This window comes from Camelus ferus, chromosome 14 (assembly GCF_009834535.1).
Source record: "Camelus ferus isolate YT-003-E chromosome 14, BCGSAC_Cfer_1.0, whole genome shotgun sequence".
In the NCBI taxonomy this organism is placed as follows: domain Eukaryota; kingdom Metazoa; phylum Chordata; class Mammalia; order Artiodactyla; family Camelidae; genus Camelus; species Camelus ferus.
Window position 1 is genome coordinate 49369234 of NC_045709.1, and position 18257 is coordinate 49387490.

At 34.9% G+C, this 18257-nt stretch overlaps 1 long non-coding RNA gene across 2 annotated transcripts in view; it reads right to left on the reverse strand.

Moving 5' to 3' along the window:
* The window catches only part of LOC116668702, a 172175-nt gene that overhangs the window by 71636 nt on the left and 82282 nt on the right, over positions 1-18257 (reverse strand). Inside the window, exon 3 of one of the 2 annotated variants that reach the window (XR_004325933.1) lies at positions 17227-17304. This is a non-coding gene — a long non-coding RNA (uncharacterized LOC116668702). Of the gene's footprint in view, positions 1-17226; positions 17394-18257 lie in introns of those variants that run through there. The other variant, XR_004325932.1, reaches the window with a different exon arrangement.

The window sequence follows — 18257 nt, forward strand, 5'->3', positions numbered from 1 at the left end:
TAAAGAAAGATAAAGAAGGACATTTTATAATGATTAAAGGAGTGATACAAGATGAGGATATTACACTCATTAATATATATGCACCCAATATAGGAGCACCTAAGTACATAGAACAATTACTAACAGAGATAAAGGGGGATATTGATGCGAATACAATCATAGTTGGAGATTTTAACACTGCATTAACATCACTAGACAGATCTTCCAGGCAGAAAATAACAAGGCAACAGAGAAATTAAATAATATGATAGAAAAACTAGATTTGGTGGATATTTTCAGAGCATTACACCCCAAAAAAATAGGATATACTTTCTTTTCAAGTGCACATGGAACATTTTCCAGGATCGATCATGTACTTGGGCACAAAAGAAACCTCAACAATTTTAAGAAGATAGAAATTATCTCAAGCATCTTTACTGACCACAATGCCATGAAACTGGAAATCAACAACAGAGAAACAAAGGAGAAAAAAAGGAAAACATGGAGATTAAACATGTTATTGAAAAAACAATGGGTCAATGAGGAAATCAAAGCTGAAATTAAAAAATACCTTGAGACAAATGAAAATGAAAGCACAACCACTCAAAATCTATGGGACACAGCAAAGGCAGTGCTAAGAGGGAAGTTTATAGTGATACAGGCCTTCCTCAAAAAAGAAGAACAATCTCAAATAAACAATTTAACCCACCACCTGAATGAATTAGAAAAAGAAGAACAAAAAGCCCCAAAAAGCAGCAGAAGGAAGGAAATACTAAAGATCAAAGAGAAAATAAATACAATAGAAATTAACAAGACCATAGAAAAAATCAACCAAACCAAAAGCTGTTTTTTTGAAAAAGTAAATAAAATCGACAAACCTCTGGCCAAACTCACAAAGAAGAAAAAAGAGAGAGCACAAATTAGCAAAATAAGAAAGGATAATGGAGAAATTACAACAAATGAAAAAGAAATACAGAATATCATACAAGAATATTATGAAAAACTATATGGAACCAAACTGGATAACCTAGAGGAGATGGACAAGTTTCTGGAAACATACTGTCCACCAAGACTGAATCAAAAAGAAACTGAACACCTGAACAATCCAATCACTACAAAGGAAATAGAAATAGCAAATAAAAACCTCCCTACAAATAAAAGTCCAGGACCAGATGGCTTCACCGGGGAATTCTACCAAACATACAAAGAAGAACTCATACCAGTCCTTCTCAAACTCTTCCAGACGATTGAAAAGGAGGGAGTACTCCCAAACTCATTCTATGAAGCAACCATCACCCTGATACCAAAACCAGGTAAAGACACTACAAAAAAAGAGAATTATAGGCCAATATCAATGATGAACATAGACACAAAAATCCTCACCAAAATTTTAGCAAATAGAATCCAACAACACGTAAAAAACATTATACATTCATGACCAAGTGGGGTTCATCCCAGGGACACAAGGGTGGTTCAACATACGCATATCAATCAATGTAATACATCACATCAACAAGAGAAAGGACAAAAACCACATGATCATCTCAATCGATGCAGAAAAAGTGTTTGATAAAATTCAACACCCATTTATGATAAAAACTCTCACCAAAGTGGGTATAGAGGGAACATATCTCAACATAATAAAAGCTATATATGACAAACCTACAGCCAGCATAGTACTCAACGGTGAAAAACTCAAAAGCTTCCCACTAAAATCTGGGACAAGACAAGGATGCCCACTGTCACCACTCCTATTCAACATAGTCCTGGAAGTCCTAGCCACAGCAATCAGGCAAGAGAGAGAAATAAAAGGGATCCAAATTGGAAAAGAATAGGTAAAAGTGTCATTATATGCTGATGACATGTTACTATATATAGAAAACCCTAAAAGGTCCACATAAAAACTACTAGAGCTGATTGAAGAATTCAGCAAGGTAGCAGGTTACAAAATTAACGTTCAAAAATCAGTTGCATTTCTTTACACTAACGATAAATCAACAGAAGAAGAAAGTAAAGAAACAATCCCCTTTAAAATAGCACCCAAAGTAATAAAATATCTGGGAATAAATCTAACCAAGGAGGTGAAAGAATTATACACAGAAAACTATAAACCATTGATGAAGGAAATTAAAGAAGACTTTAAAAAATGGAAAGATATCCCATGCTCTTGGATTGGAAGAATCAATATTGTTAAAATGGTCACACTGCCCAAGGTAAGCTACAGATTTAATGCAATCCCTATCCAATTACCCAGGACATATTTCACAGAACTAGAACAAATCATAATAAAATTTATACGGAACCATCAAAGACCTAGAATTGCCAAAGCATTACTGAAGAGAAAGAAAGAGGCTGGAGGAATAACTCTCCCAGACTTCAGACAATACTATAGAGCTACAGTCATCAAGGCAGCATGGTATTGGTACCAAAACAGGCATATAGACCAATGGAACAGAATAGAGAGCCCAGAAATGAACCCACAAACTTTTGGTCAACTCATCTTCAACAAAAGAGGCAAGAATATACGATGAAATAAAGAAAGTCTCTTCAGCAAATGGTGTTGGGAAAACTGGACAGCAGCATGTAAAACAATGAAGCTAGAACACTCCCTTACACCATACACAAAAATGAACTCAAAATGGATCACAGACTTAAACATAAGACAAGATACAATAAACCTCCTAGAGGAAAACATAGGCAAAACATTATCTGACATACATTCAAAAAATTTTCTCCTAGTAGAAATAAAAGCAAGAATAAACAAATGGGTCTTAATGAAACTTACAAGCTTCTGCACAGCAAAGGAAACCAGAAGTAAAACAAGAAGAAAACCTATGGAATTGGAGAAAATTTTTGCAAATGAAACCGACAAAGGCTTGATCTCCAGAATATATAAGCAGCTCATATGACTCAATAAGAAAAAAATAAACAACCCAATCCAAAAATGGGCAGAAGACCTAAACAAGCAGTTTTCCAAGGAAGACACAAATGATCAAAAGGCACATGAAAAAGTGCTCAATATCACTAATTATCAGAGAAATGCAAATCAAAACTACAATGAGGTATCACCTCACACCAGTCAGAATGGCCGTCATTCAAAAATCCACAAATGACAAATGCTGGAGAGGCTGTGGAGAAAGGGGAACCCTCCTACACTGCTGGTGGGAATGCAGTTTGGTGCAGCCACTATGGAAAACAGTGTGGAGATTCCTCAAAAGACTAGGAATAGACTTACCATATGACCCAGGAATCCCACTCCTGGGCTTGTATCCAGAAGGAACCCTACTTCAGGATGACACCTGCACCCCAATGTTCACAGAAGCACTATTTACAATAGTCAAAACATGGAAACAACCTAAATGTGCATCAACAGGTGACTGGATAAAGAAGAGGTGGTATATTTATACCATGGAATACTACTTAGCCATAAAAACCGACAACGTAACGCCATTTGCAGCAACATGGATGCTCCTGGAGAATGTCATTCTAAGTGAAGTAAGCCAGAAAGAGAAAGAAAAGTACCATATGAGATCGCTCATATGTGGAATCTAAAAAACAAACAAACAAACAAAGAAACAAACAAACAAACAAACAAAAACAAAGCGTAAATACAGAACAGAAATCGACTCATAGACAGAGAATACAGACTTGTTGCCAGGGGGGCGGAGGGTGGGAAGGGATAGACTGGGATTTCAAAACTGTAGAATAGATAAACAAGATTATTCTGTATAGCACAGGGAAATATACACAAAACGTTATGGTAGCTCACAGAGAAAAAAATGTGACAATGAGTGTGTATATGTCCATGTATGACTGAAAAATTGTGCTGAACACTGGAATTTGACACAACATTGTAAAATGATTATAAATCAATAAAAAATGTTAAAAAAAGAAATTTATGGAGGAAAAAATTTAACTATATTAAAAATAAAATAAATTAAAAAAAACACACAGGAAAAGACAGAAGAGTATGAGTGTAGGTAAAGAAAAATAAATTATTACAATATGGGGATAAAAATAATTCAGTTAGTGGGTTAAGAATTTAGGAATCAATATTCCCCACCTTTAAATCTTGACATGTACACGATCCCTAAGTAATATCCCTTATACGTCAATGACTGTGCATATTCTGGTAGTTGTACAATTTTTATTTTCAGAACATATTCGTAGGATTTAGATCTATTTTTCTAGTTGCCCCTTACTGGGCAACTATAATTGGGCAACAGCATCTCAGAACGAACATATTATTCCATCTCTCCTCTTTCCCAGAAATCATTTCTTGAACTTTCAATCTGAGATTCAATCTGGGTTAATGAAATGGCCACCTGCCCAGATGCCAGTAGATGAAACCTTAATTATTTCCTTCTCTCAGTCCTACTCTAACAACTTGGTGATTTGGTTCCGTGGATTCTTCCGTTATCAATCACCAAGAAAAAATACTCAGTACTTAATGAACTATATTGCACAAAATATGTACTGACAATATAAGAAATTTCTTGGCGATGTCCTAAAATTTCTTCATATTTTTTAAGATAGTATAGATTTGATCTGGTTTTTATTTTTCAAAAATGCATCATTTATTTCAAAGAGGTAGATGGTATATTAAAAACTAAACAAAGCCAAACCCGTGCCTTTCTGATTTAACTTATAAATTTGCATTTATCCCTGTACAGATTATTCATAACACTAAATATCCTTCCCATATTGCCAGATGTGGCAATTGGAAAAGAATATTGGAACACTTTAAACAAATTTAGAGGAGCAGTACACTTAGGAAGAAAGATTTCCTATTTCCCATTTATTAATAGATGCTTTTTTTTCCCCATTCAGAGTCAGCAGATATTAAGTTATAGTTATTAACTTAATGGAGATTACATCTGTGAGATAATAGTAAAATATCTATCTATCTATCTATCTATCTATCTATCTATCTATCTATCTATATCTGTATCTATCTGTATATATATATCTATATCTATATATATATATCTGCCCCCAGTTCTTGGCACAGAGCTTCTAAAACTCTTGTAACTTCCTAAGTGATAAGAACACTACGATCGTCTTTTGTTCTAATACTTGGTCTCTAACCCTGGTTCCTGACAGAGCTCCTAAATCCCTTGGAATTTCTGGGGTGCTAGGAGTGTCTTTTGTTCTAATGCAGTAACTCTTGGTGGGCATCTGGGATGATCACAAGAAAGTATGGAACAAACTTCTTGGTTTAGAGTAGCCAGCCCATTAAAGAAACCAGATATTTCTTCCCCCCCAAAACACACATTTTATGAGAAAGGTAAAAGCTGAACAAAAAATGAGTATTGTATTTATGAAAAGAAAAATTGTTAACAATAGAGTGTGTCTGTATGTTGCCTCACATTAGAGAGGCTCATATGAATTCAGAATAACACAGCTGGCCCCAGTGATCTGCACTGACTGCACAGTAAGACTTCAGCCAACCAGACAGCAAAGAAGCTGAGTTATCACAAGGCGGTCCCAGAGAATGAGCAAGAGGACTTGCCTAAAAGTTATATCACAGCGCAATAATAATACTTTTTAATTAAAATATAAAATATTTCTCAACATATTTCCCAGGCATTTCCAATGCTGGCAGATCCAATTCAAAACCAGGTACTGGGACTCTAGCCTCTTAAATAATTCTTGTTAATTTATTCCACATCATCCACTTCCTTACCTATTTTATGTCAATAATCTTTACCCATCCCTGATTCCCCACACTTCACTGGAATTGACTCAGAGGCAGTGAAACGTAGCAGTTAAGAGTGAGGAAGCTTAGTTCAAACTGCCCTGGTCTGAATCCCTGCTTTGCCACTTAATAGATGAGTGAGCTTGGACCAGTTCCATAATCATTTATTGTAAAATGTGGATAATAATAATATTTCACTCACAGTGTGATTTTCAGTATTAACTATAATGATGTATTTAAAGCAACCAATTAGTCGATAACTTGATAATGATGATTGCCAAAATGATCTTCTAAAATATGAATCTGTTTCTGTCCCTTTCTTTTTTTAAAAAAAAATCCTTCAAAGTCCCTCCATCACCAAGAGATGAATGAATCCCATAGCATGCAGGCCCCCTCACGGTGGACCTTTTGAGCCTCATCTTCCGTGGCTCCCCCTACAAACTACATGCTCCCGCCATGCTCACACTTCATCACTCCATAACACTTTTGTACATACCACTCTCCTCATTCAGAATACCCTCTCCCCGCTAGGCCTCTTCTACATGGCAAACAGCATTAAAAATGTATTATATCCCTTTTCCCTGTGAAGCTTTACCTGACCAGGGATCTCTCTCTGTCTCTCTCTCTTTTCTCTCTGGGTTCCCATGGATCTCTATACATAGCTCAATTATGACATTTCTTTAATTTGACATTAACTGTTGACTTTTCTGATTGCCTTCACCAACATCACCACCACCAGAGGGTGACCTCCTGGCCCTTGCAGACTCTGTCTCTCATTTCTGCATTCTCATTGCCTAGTCAAGTGCCAGGCATATATACTATACCCTTGATTATTGCCTGTTGAAGGAATTTATGCTTCAAACATGACTTTTTGTTTTTAAAGAGAACTTTCTCTTACAGGCTGCTATTAGAACTCAGAACATCTTAACTTTCACTAACCACTGTGATACCTATGATGATAGAAGCAATAAAATAAGAACCACACACATACTTATTCTAAGAACCTTGGCAAGTAATTTGCAAGCTCTATATAGACATATTTTTAAACAGTAACTATGGCTCAAACAAAAGCTGATAAAAAATTCTTAAACATTGCTTTGGTTTCAATGAGAATCTTAAAAATAAAACATAAATTGACTGAATGACAGAATAACATGCATAATTAAATGGAATAACCACAATTACTATTTTTTATTGAAATATAACATATATAACATTATATTAGTTCCAGGTGTACAACATAATGATTTGATATTCGTATATATTGTGGCTATGTTTTTACTACTAGTTTTAGCAGCTACTTAGGACTTCAAAGAGAAAGTGTGCATGCTGTTCTTATGTAGCATCAACTTGTAGTCTCCAAAGATATTCTGAAAGTGTAAAAGTCAAAGCAAAATTTTAGTATCAGAATTGATTATTTTTTCCTGTAGAATAGTGAAATTCAGGAGCTTTCTTTTTTAAAAAGCACATTCTCAAAGAACATTTGAAGACAATGAATTCAATTCTAATTGTTTTGCTGGTCATTTTTAAAGTTTCATGAAAGCATATATATATATTTGAAATAACAATTCCTTTAAGTTTCCAATACACTGACTTGATCTAGTCACATCAAAATTTGGGGCATATGATGCTGGAAATTTTTAGATCTTATACCTGTACAAAGGCTGAATAATAGAGGGTTCAGTGGTGAAATATGTTCTAGTGTTTATGTCATGCAGGAATTTTTTTTTAATTGTATTGACCACACGGAAGGTAAGATAGTAGGATTCTTTCCTCATTAGTTAAAAGAAAAACGATAGCAGGATTCTTGATCCTCATAGATCTCCAAAGTGCTGAAAACCATCCCACTATGAGGGCAGTTGTATGGAAAGTCATAGAGAAGCTCTTTGCCCACATGGCCTGCCTGAGAGTGAGTTTACCCAGGCAGAGCTGCAGTCACAGAGCAATGAACTTCCCCTTCTTCAAGGCCCCGCTGTGCGAGTGGCTGACTATTGATGTGGGAGCTGGCTCCTGGCGCTGGCAGTCCCCTTTGCCTTCCTTAAATCTCAGGAAAAGTGGAGTGAGTCGTGTCCTGTCGGAACAGACCTCAATCCTAACCCCACCTCTCCAACTTCCTCTGCACCTGCAACACACATTGTATTGTGTAAAATAAGGCAATAGGGAACTGCAATTCGCAAAAACAGAATGCTACCTTCTAGTCAACCACAATGAACATGTCCTATTCCGTGTACTGAGAAATTGCAGTATAGAAATGCTGTGCTGATAGCGTAGAGGCAAACAGGAAACTATGGAAATGAGTGTTCTTACAACAAATTTTACTCAATCCCTTAGTTACTCCTTGTTCCTCAACTGAGATATGACAATACATTTGCCTATGTTGACCCTTCTGTTCTCTATTCAGTAATTTATATATTGGCCTTGAATTGAGTTAATTTTAGTCAGGTTAAAGATTTTAGTTACATTTATACATTCAGATGTTATACTATGAGGGAAAAAAAGAGATCTTTTATGTTTGTAAACAATGACGTTGACATGAAAGAAATCTTTTTTCATGCAAAGCTAGTCATTTATTTTATTAACATTTCCTACAGTAATTAAAAGACCTACCTTGAATCAAAGAAAATGTTTGAATTTCACAAAGACAGTTCAATTTCATAGCCTCGCATTTAACAAAGGTTATCAGGACTCTATTAAAATCTCTCTCTGAGCAATCAAAATACAGATAACAGAGTTGCTATGGGTTAGGCGTGTATATATAAGTTCATACTCTGAAAGAACCCTCCTTTCTTTCAATGTTTTAGGTAAGAATTTTAGAAAATGTCTTTATTGAATGGGAAGGCAACCACCCATAATGTTTACACTTAAACATCTGCCTTCATACACAGTTTACAAAGTAAAATCTATTCATAGTCCTCAGCTAAACAAGGGCTATTCATAAACAATTTTGTCAACATTTTTTGGAACTCACAGTCTGTCATCATCAAAATTATCTATCTGTTCTGTGTCTCTTCCACGAGCTTCCCTTCGCCTTCCTGCTCTGCGGGAGACCTGGCTCTCCCCTAAGATCCTCTTCCTCACAGCCCTCTCCGGTGGAGCTTGTCTCCAGTCTCCTGGTCTTTGGATCTGGAGATAATTGTGTGCACGTCTTAATCTTCATCGCCACTTCCAGGTGCTTGCCCTTCCTTACTTTAGGAAAAAGCTTCTTTTTTGAAGCTCTTGTCATTAGAGGAAAAGATTAGTCACTGCACTTTTGTTAAACATCTACAAATTCCTGAGCTATTCCTGTCACTCCTTAAAAGGTTTTTTTTGCTTTTTGTTTTGTTTTGTTTTTCAGCAGATCTCTGTCATTCTATCCTATACAACTGTCATCATTTTTAATGATTTCAATATCTACCTGTTTACCATTTTAAGAGATTGCCAAAATGTTCTTTAACACAGTTGTGTTCTAATTTCTCCACATCCATGCCAACCCTTGGTGTGATCAATCTTTTTAGATTTTAGTCATTCTTGTAGGTGTGTAGTGGTAAGTCACTGTGGTTTTAAGTTGCATTTACTTAGTGATTAATGTTGAGCATCTTTACTTATGTTTATCTATCATATGTTTTAGCTTTTTTAGTGAAGTGGCTTCTCCACTTTGCCCATTTTTTAAAATGGGTATTTTGGTTGGTTTTTTTTTTTTTTACTTGAATTTTAAGAGTTTTATTAATATATTCTGTATGCAATTCCATTATCAGATACATGACTTGCAAATATTTTCTCCCAGTTTGTAGCCTGTCTTTTCATTCTTTTAAAGGTGTCTTTCAAAGATTAGAAGTATTTAATATTAAGTCCAACTTGTTCTTTTATGGATTGTGCTTTAGGTGTTGCAGCTAATAACTTTTTGCTTAACCAAGGGTCACAAAGGTTTTTCCTTATGTTTTCCTTTGATAGTTTTATAGTTTTATGCCTTATTTTTAGTTTATGACTCATTTTGAGTTATGTTTTATTTATGGTGTGAGGTATGGATCAAAGTTCATTCTTCTCGCTCCTTTTTTTTTTTTATTTGTATGTGAATATCCAATTGTTACAGCACCACTTGTTGAAAAATATTCTTTCTCCACTGAGTTGCCTTTGCACCTTCATCAAAATCCATTTCCATGTATGTGTGGGTCTATTTCTGGACTCTACATTATGTTCTGTTGGTCTATATTTCTATCTTGGTACGATGCTGTCCTGATTTAAGTAGACTTGTAAGTCTTGAAATCAGATAGTATTAGTCCTTCTTTTCAAAGTTATTTAGGCTGTTCTAGATGTTTCGCATTTCCATATTAATTTTAAAATAATTTTGTCAATTTCTACAAAATAGCCTGTTGGAATTCTATTTGGATTATATTCAATCTAGAGATCAGAGGGGAATTAACATTGAAAATATTCAGTTTCTGACTCATGATGAATCTCTGCGTTAATTTAATGATTATCGATATGGTTACATTCAAAACTTTCTTCCTTCTAAATGTTTTCTATTTGTCCCAATCTGTTCTTTGTTATCTTTTCCCTCTTTTTCTACCTCCTTTTTGATTAATTAAACATTCTAAATTATTTAATTTTATCTTCTCTTGGTTTTTGTTATTTTAGTGTTTCTTTAGGGTTAATAATAAACAGTTCTAAGTTTCTCAGTTTATCTATAATATTATGCCACTGAACATATAGTATAAGAAATATATAATAGTATTGTGTTTTTTTCCTTACTGACCTTTGTGCTTTTTACAAATAATGTAAAGCCCGCACAACATTGTCATTATCTTGTTTAATATGTCAATTACTTTTTAAAGAGATTTATATAATAAGAAGGTTTAGATATCTATTTAATGATGTGGTTCCCATTTCCAGTGCACTTCACTCCTTTGTGCAGATTTACAGATTCTTGTGGTATCATTTTCCTTTTGCCTTAAGAACTCTTTTTTTTTAACATTTTTTATTGACTTATAATCATTTTACAATGTAGTGTCAAATTCCAGTGTTGAGCACAATTTTTTAGTTATACGTGAACATATATATATTCATTGTCAAATTTTTTTCTCTGTGAGCTACTGAAAGATCTTGTATATATTTCCCTGTGCTATACAGTATGATCTTGTTTATCTATTCTACATTTTGAAATCCCAGTCTAAACCTTCCCACCCACCACCCCCTTGGCAACCACAAGTTTGTATTCTATGTCTATGAGTCTGTTTCTGTTTTGTATTTATGTTTTTTGGTTTTGGGTTTTTTTTAGATTCCACATATGAGCGATCTCATATGGTATTTTTCTTTCTCTTTCTGGCTTACTTCACTTACGATGACACTCTCCAGGAATATCCATGTTGCTGCAAATGGCGTTACGTTGTCGGTTTTTATGGCTGAATAGTATTCCTTTGTATAAATACACCACATCTTCTTTATCCAGTCATCTGTTGAAGAACTCTTTTTAATATTTCTTGTAGTGAGACTCTGTTAGCAATGAGTTCTCTCAGTTTTTTATATTTGAAAAAGAACTTACTTTTTGTCTTCATTTTTGAAAGATAGTTTCATTTGGTATTGAAGTCTAGGCTGACAGGTTTTATTTTCTTCCAGTATTTTAAACATTATTCCACTTGTCTTCTCACTTAACATTGCTTCTGATTACAATCTGCTTATCTTTGCTTCTCACCATGTAATGTGTGTACATTTTTCTCTCTGCTCACTTCTAAGATTTTTCTTCATGACTAATTTTGAGCAGTTTTATTACTATGTGCATTGATGTCATTTTCTTTATGTTTTTTATGCCTGGGATTCATCATGGTCCTTGGATCTATAAATTTATAATAATCACCAAGTTTGGGAACCTTTTGGCCATATGTCTTCAAATACTTGTTCTGTCTCTTGTGCTTTTCTGAAGGAACTATATGTATATTAAGCCACTGAAGTTGTCCTGCAGCTCACTAAGGCTCTGTTTTTGCTGCTGTTGTTGTTTTGTTTTGTTTTAATTCTCTCTTCTTTCTGGGTTACATTTTGGATAGTTTTATTTTGCTATATTTTCAAGTTTACTCGTATTTCTTTATAATGTCTAATAGCTATTAATCTCATCCAATGTGTTTTTTAACACATTATAAGCTTCATCTCTGGAAATTTGACTTAGATCCTTGTTATGCCTCTACTTAATTTTTTGAACACATGAAATATAATTATCATAATTGTTTTAAAGTTTTTGTTTGCTAATTCTAATGTCTGTGTCATTTCTGGGTTGGTTTCAACTGATTTGATTTATCTCCTCATTATGAATGGAATTTTCTTGCTTCTTTGTGTGCCTGGTAAATTTTTTCATTTGAATCAGGGCACTTTGAATTTTGCTTTAATGAATGCTGGATTTGTGTGTGTGTGTGTGTGTGTGTTCCTAAAACTATTTATGAGCTCTATCTGGGATGTACTTCGGCTACTTGGAAACAGTTTGGTCATTTGGGTCTCATTTTTAAAATGTGTTGGGTAGACCTGGAGCAGGGCTCAGTCTAGCACTATTTACTTCACATTACTGAGGCAAGACTCTTCTCTGTACTTTACCAAATGCCCTTTAAATCTTGAGATTTTTCAATCTGCCTGGTGGGACAGACACTATTCTCAGCCAGCTGTGAACATCAGACACTGTTACTTCTAATTCTTCTGAGCAGCTCAAGAGCTTCAGCCTCCAGTAGTTTCCCCACATGCATAAGCTGACGTGAATTCTGCTGAATACTTGAAGGGGACCCTCTACAGGACTCCAGAGTTCTACAGCTATGCAGCTGTCTCCTTTCAGTAATCTGTCCTGCAATGTCTAGTTACCTTGGTCTCCCAGGACTATTGGTTCTATCTCAACTCAAGGAGTTGCATAGTTGTTTAGTGTTGAGTTTTAACAGTTCTTTGTATATTTGGGTCTGAATATTAATTTTTTTTATTGTGATTTGATGATTTCTCTGTAGGGATGCTGTGAGGTCTAGGTTGAACATGTATCACTATTGACCGAAATTATGCTTGCTCCTTTTATGCTCCATAGGGCACATTGACCCCTAGTCACTTCAAATTAATTTCTTAGCTTGATGTTATCTAGATATGTCTTTTATAGTAAATTCAAACACTAAACTTGAATGAGGGCAGTCAGTAATTGCAGGTTCTTGAGGAAAGTTTTTGTCTATATCCTGAGCTGAGGCTGACCCTGCTAAATATCCTTGCTATTTCCCTATCGCAGTAGATCAGCTTTCTGGTCTACCCTGTCACTAAGGCTGCAACTCTTCAAGACCTTCAACTTTATGCTGCAATCTTGGTTCTAATGTCTCATCTTGCTTGAGCTGAAGGCCTTATTTCCTAAGTCCACTAAGCTATTAAAACCCAAACCTCTGGGTGAGGTAGATCAACAGGTTTCACCAGATTAACTGCAGCCTCATGTTCAACTTGAGCTATTATGTTTGTTTTTAACACCCTCCTAGTTTTTCGTCTTTGAGGATTTCTCCAACTTCATCAGGAGCTCAGCTATCAAATTCAACATATAGTTTTATTATTTCTATTCTTCATTTTTAGATTTTTAATTGTTGTAAAATTATGTTTAATCCATGAATTGCCCAAAACAGGAGCTCATATAGGGTTTTAACAGCATAATTTCAACAGTTTTTTTTTTTTTTTACAAAGCAAGTAGCCTATCTGAGTATCAGCTGATCATCTTTAAGAAGGAATTAATTGGGTTCCATTCAACAATAATATTTTTCCTGTTAATCTCTCTTGAGGGTGGGATCTAGATCTGATTTCTTTTTGTATACCTCCACAATTCTTATACAGAGCAGGCATTCAATAAAGATTGTTGAAAAAGGATTTTCTAAAATTGAATGATGAAATGAATGAATGATCTGGCTGCCCATTGGTACAGCTGAGTGTAATATACCCTTATAACAAGGTTCACGTCTAAGCCGAGAGTTTGGATTTTCAGTAATAATTAAAAATGCAGCTTTCAAATACAGCTGGGCATTTCTGTCTGGGGAAGAACTTATGAGGCACAGAAACAATGTTACATATTAATTCTCTGGGAAGGCTTGGTATACAACTACCATACAGGTGTTTCCTGTTGAGAGTCCAAGTTCCCATACAAGAACTCAGAGGACAGCTGAGAACAAAACTTAGCCTACTTAATTACACTTGCCCAGTACCCTGTATAAAAAGTCATTGACCAAAAATAACATGTTTAAGTAATGTTCAAGTTGAGATACAAACCAGCAGCCTTCAGGAAATTCAAAATTAAATCTGATCTCCACCCTTCACTTGTCTTATTGTACCCAGGCAGCACCAAGGTCAGAAATTAATTGGAGACACTACAAAACACACAGCCTGCAATATTTCAGCGAAGTGAGGTCACAAGGAAAACTTAGTTAAGGCCTTATTAGAGGAGTTCACAGGAGCACATTACTATGAATATGAAATTAGAGTCTTGCCTTGATGGATGTGCCACCTACCCAAGGTAATTTGTTGGGAATAATTTGAAAATGTAAGTGAACATCATTAAGCTTCTGTTTTATGGTAGACTCGTCATTTGTCTCCAGGTGCACTTGTCTCTGCAGATTTGACACTGCAAATGCCCAGAATATAATGAGACACATTTTAGTCACTCAATTTTAAGTTAATATTTGGGCATCTGTGAATTAAAAGAAGCTCTTAGAATTGACAATACAGATGCTATTCATATTTCTTTTCTTCTGTAGAATTATAGACATAAAATTTCAAGGGTAATATCACCATGAAAATCAGCTGCATATACAGCATATTCCCTATTCCTTACTGCAGTGAAACCCTTGGACACTCCTCTTCCTCAAAAAGAAGCCACACTCATCTGGAATTACAAATGCCTACCTGATGGCTAAAGTATGTGGAGGAAAGTATTCTCTTGATTTTAGACTATCCTTTAGGTATTCGTATTTGCACTGTCCTTTTAGAAGTCTTTCTAATTCCAAGCCAAACTCATTAATTTATTTCAATTTTATTAGAAATTCTGTTGCTTAGGGTTAATTCAGCTATTTTCTTTAAATAAAGAAAACAATATATCTTTTTTAAAGAGAGATTAATGATCGCAGTAAAAGAGAAACAACTATAGAAAAGATAGTAACAGGAATTTGATTTCTTTCATTCCATGTTTAATCATCTATCGTATACTAATTGAAGAATATAATTTAATTTCCAATCATATTAACAAGATTGGAACCACATATATCATTAACACAGACTAGCTACTATTTCCTCAGTTATAATTTGTCATTTTTTGTTCTATTATAGAATTTATTATTTTGAATTTACTAGAATAAATTATTTTGAATTTAAACTACATTTACTTACTATTAGTTACTATATACCCACACTGTTCCAAAAGTTTATAGAACTTTTAAAAAGACATATTAATATATAGTCCTATTTTAATGTGTCTTTCAAAGAGATATTTAAACATTCCCAACAGATTCTGCTCCAAGTTGCAACTATTTAAGGGTATTGCAACTGCCTGTATTTATTGGTATGGAAAAGATAAAACTAACCAGAAAAAAATACAATAAATGAAATACTCCATTAAGACTGATACTATGCAAGAAAATATGTTTTATCACTCTGCAAGATTTTGAAAAATTAAACTTCTTTTGGCATCGGTCTGTTGTTTACTTTTATACTACACATAGAGGTTTGAATTCTTGGGTCACTGTGTTTATTCTTTTTTCAAGAGATCTGGGAGAAGGGCTCATTATGAGGTTGCTCTGCGTTGCTAGGCACATGGGTTCAGTATTCAGACAGTCCAGTTCAGTTCTCTGACTTTTCTATTACATTTTTGTAAATTGCCTTCTTTGCTTCCAAACAGCAGACAAGTACATAGCGATAAACTCTATTGAAATGACTAGTTCCCTCACTACCAGGGAATTGCATAAGAACAATTCTGTATTCATCATTTTCAGGCACAAAGGAAGAACAAAAGCCCACCCCAAACATGACCTGCTGCACAAAATACCTTTTGTTATCAATGTAAGTGCTCTTCTGAATCCTCAAACCACCCATTGATAGATTTTCTTTTTCCCACATACATAATTTATAAGCCATCTAATGAATTTTTCATAAGTGAAACAACCGTTAATATTAATTCCTGGCCATCCTAAATGGCAAAAAATTAATTCTTTCCCCAAATCCACTTGAGAGGCATTCTCTCCTTTCTTCAACACCGTACAGAGCAGACTTGAATATTTGTAGCCTTCAGTAGAGGAGCAATCTTAAAGAGTCCTTGTCCAGACAAAAGCTTGCACACTGTGAGCAAGTCTTAGCAGAAGATTGCTTAAGGGGAAATCCTATACCACATGATATATCACTGACCTTTCTCCTCTGTCCTTGTTACACAGAGAACAGAACCCCTCCTCTGTCTCCATTTATAAAGTATCTGACAATGACTGATAGTTTTATTTTTTCAAAGCTGTCATTGCATTAAAATGTGGTTGCTGTTACATGGCATATTGGAGGACCCAGAGCTAGTCTGAATGGAGCAGGGAAAAAATTTGCACAAAACCTTCATCTGTCAGGAGGCACTAAGATCCACTGTCTTGAATTTTATGAGTAACTTTTAAACTCCTAGTACATAACAAGAATGAGGCCCAATCATGCACTACAACAAATAGGTATCTGAAATGCAAACTTGGGCTGTTCTGACCCCTAGATGGAAGGGGGAGATTAGATGTGGGACAGCACTGAGAGGCTCTGATGAACTTTCTTTTCACATATAGGTCAGAGATAGGACTAAAATCCTCAGTTTGGGATCAGATGAGAGACTAACATGAAAAAAAGTGTCCAGTCTCGAGAGTTAAATAGAAACCCACTCAATCTTAAAATATGTCATTTTAAAATACAAGAAGACCTCCACTCCTACCTCTTTTTCTAACATCACAAAATCCAATTGACACCCTTTATGTGTCTCTAGACACTTCTTCCATATCTCTAGTCAATGCCCTGGCTTGGCCACCATTATCTCTTCCTGGATTCCTTCCACTACTGGTAACCAGACAGCTTCACCTCTGCTCTCCCTACCTATAGCAAGACTAATCTTCCTACAACACAAAATGAAACGTGTTGCTTTTCCTGCTTAAAATCCTTTCTTAGCTCCCCATTTCTTAGCTCTTAGAATGAAATCTAAAGTTCTTAACAAGGTGTAAAAAGTCCATGGGTTATATAAGGAAACCGGCTTCTGCTTACACCTCTGATGCTCTACACTGCACCTGCAACCCCAGCTGTTCTGTCGTCTAGAAAACTCCTTCCTAAACTCTGCTTGGCCAGTTCTTCATCAGCACGTGGGCTTCAACATAGATACTTGGAGAGACTGTCTCACCTCCTGAGTCTGGTTTAGCTGCTCCTGCTATCTGTGTTTCCATATCATTCTTTTTGCTCCCTTCTTAGTGTCCAGTGGCTTGCATTACAATTGTCACTTTAGTAGCTACTTGTTCGTTTTACTCGCTACACCTAATGTTCTTTGTAGTCAGACATCGCATGCGCAGTGACAATGCCTGGGCTTCGAACATTACCTGACTCCTAGTGTGTGCTCATCAATCACAGTAGGAGGGGCGGTAGGGTCGAAGGAGGAAGAGGTCCAGCAGGCTAGCCTAGAGAAATCAAAATGAAATCATGTTAAGGAGACACCTACTCATTCCGAGAAGGCTCAAATCAGGAAATAAAAACTAAAGGAAAATCAAACAAGAGTATAACATTGTTATTATCAATTCTTATCATTGGACATGCTTATCTAATAAAATATATATTTTAATTTATCAGACCATCATACCTCACTTTTCCTAATTCTTAAAGTCCTTTTACAATAATACATAATCTTGTGAATTCTCTTAAAAATTTTTTAAGTCATTCAACATGCAAGTCATTTAATATGCAATATGTATTCAATATTTTTGTGTGGTTAATGGGAAAGAGGTGGATTTTAATAAGAAAACAACATATTTCATTTTAGGTTAGTTTATTATTAAAGATTTATAACCAAGTTTATTTATAACCTTTCATAATATTCATTATAATTAAAGAAAATTATTTTTTACATTTAAGTGACCCTTGTTTACTGATTTATTTTCAATTAATTATGTAAGGAGAAGATATTACCTGTTGACTAAAACTTTTGTTTAATTACTTGTTACATCACATTTGCTTTGGAGGACCAAATACTTATTAAAGTAGATTGAAATTTAGCTATGTGTTATGCAATCAACAACAGATAAAAACCACTTAATAAACTTGCAAATTCTTTATTTAGAGCTAAAAAAAAAGGTTTGATTAATATTTTTATGATAAAAGAGTACAAAGAGTGACCTGAAAATAACATGTAAGTAAAGATATACTTTATTTCTCCAAAATAAAAAGCCAAATTGGACATAATTTTTACCATATTTTCTCTTTATAATGTGGATTTGAAGTACTAGAGACATCTTGATGTCCTATAAGAAGATTTGGATCAGATGTATGAAACTTTCAGATTGTAAAGATTAAAGTGTGCAGAACATACGCACACATTTCTTGACACTGAGTAGTCTCCATTGTCAGTGTCCCTGAT